We start from the raw sequence: 13,038 nt of genomic DNA on the forward strand, positions 1-13,038 counted from the left end.
CTGGGAGACAAGTTTTCATAGCAATTAAATTAAACCTCCTGCCTTTCATGCAGATATATATTATCTCTCGCTGCTTCATGAACCATAACATTTTTTCAAATATATATATAGGACTTACTCACCTTCTAACTTTCTGTCGATAAACAGAAAAGAAAGTCTTGTTTTCCGTAAGAAGTCTCCCTCCTTATTCCTGACATTGGTAACCCTCCTATATAAATATATAAATATATATATATATATATATATAATCTGATAGATACGTACCTAACATAGAGTGCCTTCAGATGGACGCAAGAATGAAAATCTTCATACATAGACAATAATACAAAAGGGATAAATGGATAATGCATTCTGTCAACCTACAGGATTCACTTAATGCCATTTACATGGACCAAGAGCTTCTTGCATTGATGAAACGGTTAAGAGTTTTCTAAATTTAGGACACGCTGAATGCAGTTGTTAATAGGGGAAATCTCCCTTATCTTCATACAAATCCTAAATATTATCATCATCTTCCTTCTTGTTATCTGATGAAGTTCTTAATTAGGACCACCTGGTTACAGAACGAGCTGACAGCTGAGCAGTAATAATCATTGTAAGGGAGAGATGTAAAAGAAGGAACTCTTGACAAAGCCTAACCCCCTTTTTTTTTTAAAAAAAAAAAAGAAGAAAAAATCTAAATAAATTAAGAGATACAGAGCCTAGCCCTTGATCATCGGATTGCATGAAGTAACATAGAGGTAAATGATGCAAATCCACGTGCATTTAGACCAGCTCTTAGGTAAGAGGGCCACTACCGACCTTATCATGTGAAAGGGTAAAAGTTTGAAAATAGCAAACTGCCAAGAAGTATGTAGGCTGCAGAGTATGCCCAAATCAGATATGCCCATCTCTTACGTTGTACCATTAGCTTTGAGGCAAACCAATATAGGGGAGGGCTGGCAGACAAAAAGCCTGTAGCCACCTGCCAAAAACCAAATCTTCAGAAAAACCCTATCTTTGAATAATGGCAATCCAGCAAATTTAAAATATACTTGAAAACAGCTAATTCAAAATATACTTGTAAACAGCTAGAAGCAAAACAAAGAACTACTTTTTACTTCTAATGACGAACCAGGGTGCAGCACCCCAAGTGTATGTCCAGAAGTAGATTGTTATACGCAAGTTTTTATTAATTGAAAATTAGCAACATTTTCAAAGGATCCATACAATGGGATTGTTATTCACAAAAGATTATAAGGTAACATCACCGAAATTGTTAAGCTTCTTTCCGAAGACACCAATTAAAAGATTTTTATTTTTATTTTTTATTTATTTATTTTTTTTATAATAGACACCGATTAAAAGATTGTAGTTCCAAGGCCTGCATTACGAAGCACTTGGAAGACAGTTGCAGAGTTTCAGTTTTTTTTGGATAGGCAAGTTTGAAGTTTATTTGGGAATACTCCATGCTTCACAAACTATAAACAAATAAATGCAAGTTTATTTGAAAGCATCTTGTGCTTCACAGAAATAAAGAAATAAAAAGAGACATTTATTTGCAATGTTTTCTTGAGTTATAAGTGGGATATATATTTGCAAAATGGTGCTCAATTATGTAGAACTCAGGTGTTTTTGTTCATTCTCTTTTGTTATTCTATTAGGGGAGCATAAATCAATCAAGGTTCTGTGCACCTCTATTGGGCACCCAATAGACAACCACATATAGCAGGTCAACTTTCTTGCGAGCAAGGAGATGAAATCATGAAACTCTGCATGGGTTATGTAGTCAGTTCCAAACCTATGAAGCTGTAGACATAACCCCCGCGGACCTCCCTATGATTATCAGCAAGCATACCCTTTACATGCTCAAAACTAAGTTGAACCAACACGAGAAAGCAACCAGTGCAAAATAAATTAGTAAGGCCGATTTATAAACGGTATAATCTTCAACAGATCAAAGAAAAGTATAATTGAAGTTAACAGATGAATGAGTCTAACCTGCACATGCATGACAAAAAATGCCGTGGCTGCCATAAATGCCAATTGCAGAATAAATGGGAGACAAGAGACAGTCAAGTATCCCAGCTTTGCTAATGAATCATTTTCCAGTGGGAGAGCAACAGGATCCCCTCTAGTCATATGCTTCCTCTGTCTGAGATTGTGATGCCCTGTTGTAATCAATCATTGGCTGTAAATGTTGTTCATCATAATGAAAAATGAAGGATCACACCTCTAAAGAATATAGTTAGCTCATGTGCCCAATTACACACCGCAAGCATACGCATGAAAGTGTGGGCCACAGTATAAGGTAGAAGACATTAGAATGAGCCGAACACTAAAAATGAAAAAAATATGAGTACGCTTCTGGGCACTCTATAAAAAGAGACCAAAACAAATGTCTAAAGACAGGTCCACTGGTTATCTAGACAGTGACTTTAACTATTCATGATTTGATGTATGATATATTCCCTACAGTGAAAGGATAAGTCAATCAGTGTCAAGAAACACAATTTTTTTAGTAATACCTTGAATCTTAGAAGAAGGTTTACCTGGAAAGCGGGCAATACTTGATCTTTGAACCGTCTCCAGAGAAAGAAGCACAGCTGAAGAATTCTTTTCCTCAACAGAAGCTAGAAAGCCCAGTGAGAAAAAAATTTCAGGCCTTGACTTTGCATAATAGACAATAGAACAAAGTGCCAAAGACAATATAGGAGACGCAAGTAAGAAGTTTGGCAACTGTTTCAGCTGAAAATATCTCAAGAATCCTACCCCCCTGGCATCAAAAGAAACCATCAGTGTGTATAATATTTATATATATAAACGTCTTGTTTGTGTTTTATTATTTAAATAATAATAATATTACGTGAAATAACAGAAAGAGAATTTAAATATGCATAGAGACGTAGTTCACTGCTGCAAGTTACATGGACTTAAAAAAATAACCATTTTTTTTCTTTTTTCTTTTTTTCTTTTTTTTTTTTTTTTTTTTTCCTGAAAGCTAGAGAAGGCAATAAATTTTATGAGGCTCAGAACAGATATGAAAGAATTGATGATGCTCCCAGTGAAACAAGCATTCATTTCGAGATATTTCTGTAAAGCAAGTCTCAACAAGCAAAAGGAAAATTTTAAATCTATCACCCATCTATCTGCATGATAGGTAAAAGAGTTTCAAGCATTACAGCTGCATAAAACGCAATGAGGCAATTAGCAAGGTGAAAACCCATCAACAATAGAAAAAAAGATGGGCATGCCAATAATGACTTTGAATATAGTTGTACAGAAGAGGTAGTCTTGCTTTGCACCAGGGCCTCATTTCATCTAAGGAATGTCCTAGACATATATTGTAGTATCCATATGCTTGAAACGCAATAAATGGAGTGAAAATACATATGCAGTGCAAAACACCAGAAATAAGGACCTGTACCGCCAACTGGAATAGAAATAAGAATTACCAAAATCACCATCTTGCCGTCTGCATCAATGAAAAAACTGAACATAGCCTTGCACAAAAAAGGGAGTAATTTCAAATCAATGATCTCAGACTGTACTACTTTCTTGATAAACATAAAAGAATAAACCAAATAACCTTTGATCAATTGATTTCTTGGTCTAAAATGGTGGATGCTTTTGGCTGACAAGAACTACTCTTTCCATTGTGATAGAGCCAAAAGAGTCTATTGAGATGCATGAACAAATAGTTTTATAAGTTTTCTTTAGACCTTAGTCGGTAAATGTAAAATGATTATATGCATATGTCAAGACTAGAACAGTCGATCATGTAAACTTGTTTTGTAGGAGACCGATTCAAAAAATTCGGTTGCTTGAGCCAGTATCTTACTCCACAAAAAGAAACAATAGCCTCAACCATAAACAGAAAATATGTCAGAGAAACAACACGGTATCTCACATAAGCATGTTTTTTGACAAATACAGAGCCTCATAAGCTTGATGTAGCGTCTGAAAACAAAAATAGCCCGCGTTAAGCACTCCGTTCGACCTGGCACAAGTAGAGAGAGCAAGCAGAAGAACAGCAATACTATTTCCACCTGTGACCAGGTGGTATATCCCTCCAATAGAAAACAGGGCATACAGACTCTCTGAATATCTGTCATAACGGAGAAAGAATAACAACTACACTTAGATTCATCATTTATTTCAAACATCGACTTCAATAGAATGGGCCAGAACATTACATCGCCAAATAAAATACCGATGCTGGATTGAAGCAAAACAAGATGGAAGCCCACAATGCGGAGTCAGAATCCTTCAAAATAATAACTGAAAGCCTGTAAGAGTGCAAAGAGAACGAGAAAAACAACACGCAATTAGAGGAGGGAAAAAAACAGATATAAATGTGAAGAAACCATGCATGTGGTATGTTAAGATAACTCCAGAATCAGATTATGATTAGAAGCTTATCTTCAGTTTTTGTTTTGCTTTGTTATCTTTATCTTAACAGATTGTAGATTGTATTTATCTTACTCATATAGCTTATCGTGTAAATAGATAACTCTTGTAACAAACATTATCTGTAAACTTCTTTATATAGAGATCAATACAATCAGAGTAATTATTCTGGCCTTTCATCAAATCTGTTTTATAGTATTTTTACATGGTATCAGAGCCCCTAGGTTCACACCACCCATCCATGGCCGAATCATCAACTGCTTCTGCAAACTCCTTTTCAATTCCAAATATTGCTCATCTTGTTTCCACCAAACTTGATGACAATAACTATATGATATGGGTCTATCAATTTCTTCCCATCTTGCGCACCAATGATTTCTTGAGCATTGTAGATGGCTCAAAACCTTGTCCCAAAAAACTACATACTATCAACCTCAGATTAAAAGGATCCAACTGTTAACCCTGCATACATAACCTGGGAGTGAAAGGATCAATATATACCGAGCTGGATTATCTCCACACTTTCTTAGAAAGTGATATATACTATCTATGGTCTCAACAACTCACATCAGGTGTGGACTGCACTGGCCAACAGGTTTGCCTCACCCTCAAGGTCTCAGATTAATCATCTACGTCGCCAGCTGCAAAACCTATGACAAGGTAACAAGAGCTGCTCTGATTTTCTTCATGCAGCCAAGACACGTGCTGATCAACTGGCTCTAGTTGGAAAGCCAGTAGAAGATGATGATCTCATCTCCTATATTGTGGGAGGCCTTAACCCACAATATACTCATCTTATCACTACTATCTCATTTGCCACACAAGATAGATCTTTATCTATTGAGGAATTTCAATCAGAATTGCTCAGTTATGAACAACTCTTGGAACACCAAGCTGCAGGCTCAGACAACAGCAACTCTATTGCCTTTTATACTCAAAGGCCCTCAACTCAGAAGAAGAAATCTGATGAAAATCAGGGCACTTCCTTTAGGAACTCTAGTGCACAAAAGGCATTCAAAAGGAATTATCATACTGGGGGTCATTCAAATCAAGGTAAAAGCACTCCCACTTATACAAACCAGAAATCATCTAATCGATCCCCTTGTCAAATCTGTGGCAGGAATGGTCACCAAGCTTTAGATTGTTTTCATCGAATGGATTATACCTTTCAAGGCAGACATCCACCTACGGAATTAGTTGCAATGGTTGCCCAAACCAAGGCAATTCAAGAGGAGGAAGAATGGATGGCTGACGGTGGAGCTAATAGTCATATCTCAGCTTCATTGGAGAATCTCACCATGCAGCAGCCTTACAAAGGAAATGATCAAGTTGCTATTGGAAATGGTAGTGGACTCAACATAACTCATACAGGCACCTCTTCTTTTAAAACCAGAAACTCCTTGCTTCATCTGAAAAATATTCTTCATTGCCCAAATGCTTCAACCAACCTACTTTCCATACAAAAATTCTGTCATGATAATGACTGTTGGTTTAAACTAACATATACTTATTTTCTTGTCAAGGACAATGTAACAGGGAAAATCCTACTGCAGGGACCCAGTGAGAATGGTCTTTATCCAGTGAAGTTGAAGTAGTAAGTCTTCATGAATAAAGAGAGAAGCCATGTAGCCTTTGTTGGAGCTCGAACTACCTCAGCAATTTGGCATAAAAGACTAGGCCATCCTCGTGATCAACTTTTCCAGAGAATAACCACATCACATCATTTACCTGTGTCCCGAACCAATAAAGAATCCACCTTATGTAATTCTTGCCAAATGAGCAAAAGTAGGCATCTGCCCTTTCCAATGTCAACTCATGTAACCAACTCACCTTTAGAGTTAGTTCATAGTGATATCTGGACCTCACCAATCATGTCAATAAATGGATTCAAGTATTATGTTGTGTTTGTGGATGACTACTCTAGCTATACATGGTTGTTTCCTTTTAAATTGAAATCAGACCCCTTTATTTGTTTTGCTAAGTTTAAATGTCTCATTGAGAACCAACTTTCCATTAAGATTCACCAACTTCAAACTGATGGAGGAGGGGAATACTTATCTCATCAAGTTTCTGTCTTCTCATGGAATTCATTATAAAATCTCATGTTCACATACACCTCAGCAAAATGGCATTGCCGAGAGAAAACATAGACACATCATAGAAACAAGTCTCACTCTCTTAGATCAATCCAAACTTCCTACAAGTTACTAGCTTGAAGCCTGTCAAACTGTTGTGTATCTAGTAAACAGATTACCCTCTTCATCCATTCAGTTCTCAATCCCATATACCAAATTGTTTAACCTTAGAGTTGATTACACTCACTTAAGAGCCTTTGGTTGTGCATGTTACCCCTATCTTAGGTCATATACCAAGCATAAACTTGAATTTCGCAGCAAGCAATGCATTTTCCTTGGCTACAGCTCCAGTCACAAAGGTTACAGATGCCTTGATCCAATCTCCTAAAAGATATTCATCTCAAGACATGTGATATTTGATGAACTTCTATTTCCTTCACTGGACAAGACCATTTCTGGATCTTCTGTCAGTAACCATCCTCCTCCAAGTATATTTCTTGTTAATGACTCCCAAATTCATATTGATCATTCTATTGTTGATTGTTCTGGTGTTACTATAAATGATAGCATTTCTTCTCAAAATTCTCATGCAATACATATGCCTTCTTCAAGTAATTCACCAGAGAGCACTTCACAGATCAATACACTTCCTGAACTACTTGGTCAACAATCTCAGCCTACATTAAAAACTCTACCATCCACAAATACCACCTCTCTAAGCCAAGTCCAACCTCCTGAACAACCATCATCTCGTATAATCACTAGGTCCCAAACTGGCAATCTCAAACCCAAAGACTTTTCAGATTTTCAATTATATTATTCAGCCAAGCACCCATTAAAAGCCCTTATTGCAGTTTCATTACCTAGTGAGCCCACTACCTTCCTTCAGGCTTCTTCAAATTCCCTTTGGATGGCTGCTATGGAGAGTGAATTCAATGCCTTGCTGGGAAACAAAACTTGGTCTCTCTGTCCAAGACCACCCAACAGAAATATCATTAGCAACAAATGGGTTTATAAACTAAAAAGTAAACCGGATGGGACCATCGACATGTACAAGGCAAGGCTAGTTGCCAAAGGATTTGAGCACAGAGATGGTATTGATTTTATAGAAACTTACAGCCCTGTTATCAAGCTAGCAACTATAAGACTTCTCTTGGCAGTAGCTTTTCAGTTCAAGTGGCCACTTAAACAACTGGATGTTTCAAATGCCTTCTTGCATGGACAACTTTCTGAGGAAGTATACATGGAACAACCAAAAGGTTTTGTAGACTCCCATTATCCAAATTATGTGTGTAGACTTCACAAAGCCCTTTATGGCCTCAAATAGGCTCCAAGAGCCTAGTTTCACAGTTTGTGTAACACCCCGTTCCCGTAGGATAGAGACGTTACTAACAAACATGATAAAATGCCCGGTAAAGAGACTCATTACTCTGAAAGACCTCATTTATTAAAAGAAACTTAATTGAAATGATATAAATAGTCTTGAAACTTAAGACTAAATAAAGCAAAACATGAGCTAGTCTTAAACAAGACTAGTTATTGAAATGACATAAAAGAAACTTAATCCTTGTGTAAAAGACACTTATTCATCTCTAAGTCCTTATACTAAATCTACTCCTGGCCATCCAGCTCTGCATCATCATAATCACCATCTGTGGCAATCAACATAGAAGAAAACAAAAAGACAAACAACAAAAATGAGTCGAATACTCAGTAAATAATACATCATACCGTAAAATACTATCTAGCTTAGCATAAATTTTGTTTTTAAAGCCTTATCATAACTTTCATATAACATTCATGGATTAACATGGGTGGAAACATTCATAATCATGGCAAACATGAAGCGTGAATGCATGAGTAACTTGTTTATCTTGAATTGTACTTATTTCATGGTGAACCACGCTTGAGTCCATGGCACCACATAACTTGTCATGTAGTGAAACACGCTTGAGTCCGTGTTTCACTTAACTTGCATAACATGAAGTGAAATACGCTTGAGTCCGTATTTCACTTATCCTGCTTGACGTGGAGTGAAACACGCTTGGGTCCGTGTTTCACTTATCTTGCTTGACATGGAGTGAAACACGCTTGAGTCCGTGTTTCACTTATCTTGCTTGACATGGAGTGAAACACGCTTGAGTCCGTGTTTCACTTATCTTGTTTGACATGAAGTGAAACATTCTTGGGTCCATGTTCACTTAACTTGCATGACATGGAGTGAAACACGCTTGAGTCCGTGTTTCACTTAACTTGTGGTAACCACGCTTGAGTACCGTCTTAGCATAACTGTGGTAAACACGCTTGGATCCGTGTTACCTTAAAATGTTTATCTTTCTTGATGCATGATAATTTTCTTGGACTTCTTAGACTTTTCTAGCATGGCATATTCTTGTACATGGCATGGCATAACATGATATATTCTTGTACATGGTATAGTATAGCATGACATGGCCTAACATGATTTAATCATTTTATGACATTTCATGGCATGCATGATCTGAGAACTAATGAACATGTCATACATGATTAGGCTATTTATTACATGGCATGCTTGACTTAAGTTATTGCATGAACAATACATGGCATATATGGTCTAAGTACTACATGAATGAAGCATGCATGATCTGGCTATTTTAATTCATAGAATACCTATCTTAAATTATTATATGATCATATCATGATTTCCATGTGATTTTTGTAACATTCAATCCATCAATCAACAATCCATAAAAGCATAACATATATAGGCTTACTTTCATGTAAATCATCATAATTCATAGAAGTTCGTGAAAGCAATCCAACCTTGACTTGGCTCTTAGCGCAAAGTAGATAACCATCAAAACCATATCATATTATCATACCCAATTATAATATTTACATTACGTGTACATTTATATGAACATACTATTTACCTCTTAGCGCTGCTTCAGAAATCTCACGTCGTAGCTCGTGACCTATACGAGGCACTAGACGTTACTAATCTTTCTAGAAAACGTGTCGTAGAAATCTAATTACTTAAAATCTTACCATAGAGATAATTTAATAAATAAGTAATTAATAAAAAGAATAAATATAATCATAACATAACTAAATAATTTCTAACTGACTTAACCTAAATTCTAGGTTCGTATGTTACAGTTTGTCTCAAGCCTTGCTAGCTCTCGGGTTCACAGCTTCTCTGGTGGACACCTCTCTCTTCATGTTGCACAAACCACCAATTCATTTATTTGTACTGGTTTATGTCGATGACATTATTGTCACAGGCACCCATTTGACTCATATTAATCAGCTTATTCAGCAATTGCAGGTTGAATTCAAGTTGAAAGATCTTGGGAACCTCTCATACTTCTTAGGTATACATGTACATAGGATTGATCAAGGTCTTCACCTCAATCAATCCAAGTACATTGTAGACCTTCTCCATCGGGTTGGCATGGTTGGAGCCAAACCTTATTCAGCACCTTGTACCTCAGGCAAACGTTTGACAAAGTTTGATGGTGATCCCCTTGAGGATATCTCTCTTTACAGACATATTGTAGGGTCATTACAATATTGCACACTTACTAGGCCTGACATTGCCTTTACTGTGAATCAACTCTGCCAATTTCTGCACTGCCCCACAACAGCTTATTTCAATGCAGCCAAAAGAGTTCTCAAATACTTGAAAGGGACAATAGATCATGGCCTTTGGTTTACTCCTGGTTCTTTAACTCTCCAAGCCCATTGTGATTCATATTGGGCTGGGGATCCTATTGACCGAAGGTCTACAAGTGGTTTTGGGGTTTTTCTTGGCAATTGCTTGATCACTTGGCAGTCTAAGAAGCAACCAGTTGTCTCTAGATCAAGTATTGAGTCAGAATATCATTCAATGGCCATTGTCACAGTAGAATTATATTGGTTAAGAATGCTATTCAAAGAGCTTCAGCTACCACTCTCTTCTCCACCAGTGCTCTGGTGTGACAACTTAGGAGCTATTTCACTTGCTTCCAATCCCATCTTTCATGCAAGAACAAAACATATAGAAATCGACTATCATTTTATTAGAGAGAAAATTCTGCATAAGGATATTGAGCCCCAGTACATCTCCACATCTGATCAATGTGCAGACATCTTTACTAAAGGACTAACGTAAGCTCAATTCCTGTTTCTGAGAGACAAACTCATGATCACCCCACTTCCCATGAGTTTGAGAGGGGCTGTTAAGATAACTCCAAAATTAGATTATAATTAGAAGCTTACCTTCAGATTTTGTTTTGCTTTGTTATCTTTATCTTAACAGATTTTAGATTGTATTTATCTTACACATATAGCTTATCATGTAAATAGATAACTCTTGTAACAAACATTATCTGTAAACTTCTTTATATAGAGATCAATACAATCAGAGTAATTATTCTGGCCTTTCATCAAATCTGTTTTATAGTATTTTTACATAGTAGACTTTCACGGGTAGAGTACTTAATTTGAGTCTAAGCAATTGTATATCCTAATAATCCAATGAATTATACATCAACCTATATACAGAAAAATCAGACTGAATAATTTGAACTACAATTCATATGACAAAAAAATGAAATTCTCATACGAGGAAAAAGAAGAAGAAGAAATGCTTTCAAAGAAAAAAATGTAAGTAAATTAAACTCACTTGTAAAAGTTTATTGCCGCGAAGACAAACGTGACGTTATTGATCACATAGCCAGACAGCCCTAGCATCGCTCTATATCCGATTAAAGGTACCAATGGCGCAAATACTGAAAGAAAAAAAAAAAAAAGCTTATTTTTTTAAAATGATGATAAAATAAGATCATTATCTTTGGAATTGAAGGGGAAAAGAAGTCGAAGTAAAATGAAGGAAATGAACATCACAAACCCGTGCAAGAGAGGAAGGAAATTGTGAGGGGGAGGAGAGGGAGGAAGGCATAGGACTGCTCGTACTCGTAGCCCCAGTGGGTGATGCGGAGGAAGTAGATTGAGTCTCACCAATTCTCTTTCCCTCTATGGCAGAGGCCATAGAGGGAAAGAGAATTGGTGGGGGATCGCGGTGGTGGGATAGACAGGAAGGGTTGAGTGGGGCGGAGGTGTCGTAGGGGGTGCGAAGTCTGCGCTAGACGATGGTGGGAGCTAAAAGGAGAAGCCTGGAGAGGATTGACGATCTAAGGACCAAGGATCGGTGGCACTTAGAGCCGAATGTGGGGGTGATTGTCATGTGGGGGCGGAGGTCCGTTGCTGAATGTTTAGAACTACGAGTGAGCACTGGGAGCATGACTATGGCCTCTAGGTCTATTAGTAGCCACCACCTTGGCAGCCATGGAAGACCAATGGACAGCCTCCCTCGAGTCCCTCTTAAAAATAAATAAATAAATAAATAAACCACCAATGTCACTAGACTCTTGCTCCTTTGTGTTGAGCTTTGAACCTCTTGCATCCACATTTTAACGGGCTATTTGCCACTTGTTGGGCCAGAACATTTGGGCCTTATGCTCTTTTCCTTCCGTTTGGGTGGCCTTTTCATTTGACTTTTTTATTTGACTATTTGGTGTTTACTATACTCTTCATCTAAAAATTATTATCTTTTTATTCCTTAAAATTCAAAATTATCAGAAATTCTAATTTATTCCGCCTTAAATTATTTATATTTTTCAAATTCTATCATCCGTATGATCAAACCATCCATATAAATGAAAAACTGATTACACCACACAATCTTAAAGGTCAAATTTTAATCAAATGCACAAATTAATATATATATATATATATAAGTAATTTACTTAAAATTTAGATAATTTGGGTTTTAAAAGGAAAAAAAATGTTAGTTTATGGCTACAAAGAAAAATTCAATTAAAATACATGCAAGTTGTGTGAAGTACTCATAGTTTCTAATGCTACATTCATACTTACTATTCCAAAAATTAAATACATGGAGGCCCACCGCTCAAGAAGTAACAAATAAGTACTGGTATTGATAAATTTCATAAAGAGTTTTTTTATTCACAAGTCGGTAAGGAAGATAAATCATCTATACTATTCATATGACAAAACTTGATTTGTAAGAAATATAATTCTTAAATTTCTCTTCCAAATCATATGATATCATATCGTTAATGGTGAGGAGGGTCATTCCTTCATTCCGGCTTGTAAATAAAAATATATATATAAATTAATTATTATTATTATTAGGTGTGGAGATGCATTATAATTATGATCTCCATCCACTCCTGATTAGAGTGTGGCATACAATCCCCCTCCAACTTGTTTTTATGATAAATATTAAATATGGACATGTGCTCTTTAAGATGTGAAGTCGGAAATTAAATTGCCTCCCATAAGTGTTGAGAAATTAATTAGAAGACTAAATTCACTCCTTTTTCCATCAATTTTTAAATTCAATGATCTTAATTCATACTCTTAATGTCCAAAAACATCACAGATATTTGGAAGGGGAGAAGGATACATTCTCGGCCCAACTGAGGTTGTTTCAGGCTTGGGTTGGTGTTGTGTGGGCCCCTGACAGTAGTCTGATGTGGCCGTATGGTGTCAGTACGTACATCCATGGCCATAAACAGTAAATAAA

The 13,038-nt window shown here is 36.6% G+C and overlaps 1 long non-coding RNA gene and 1 pseudogene across 1 annotated transcript; both read right to left on the reverse strand.

The window, feature by feature from the left end:
* Positions 1–287: 287 nt before the first annotated feature.
* LOC122292282 lies at positions 288–11,846 on the reverse strand (annotated as a pseudogene).
* On the reverse strand, positions 6,123–7,932 carry LOC122292289. Its single transcript, XR_006236896.1, has 2 exons — positions 7,582–7,932; positions 6,123–7,430 (listed from the first exon to the last, which is right to left on the reverse strand). It is a non-coding gene; the product is annotated as an uncharacterized LOC122292289 (long non-coding RNA).
* Positions 11,847–13,038: the final 1,192 nt, after the last annotated feature.

Source organism: Carya illinoinensis, chromosome 13, assembly GCF_018687715.1.
Source record: "Carya illinoinensis cultivar Pawnee chromosome 13, C.illinoinensisPawnee_v1, whole genome shotgun sequence".
Taxonomy (NCBI): Eukaryota; Viridiplantae; Streptophyta; class Magnoliopsida; order Fagales; family Juglandaceae; genus Carya; species Carya illinoinensis.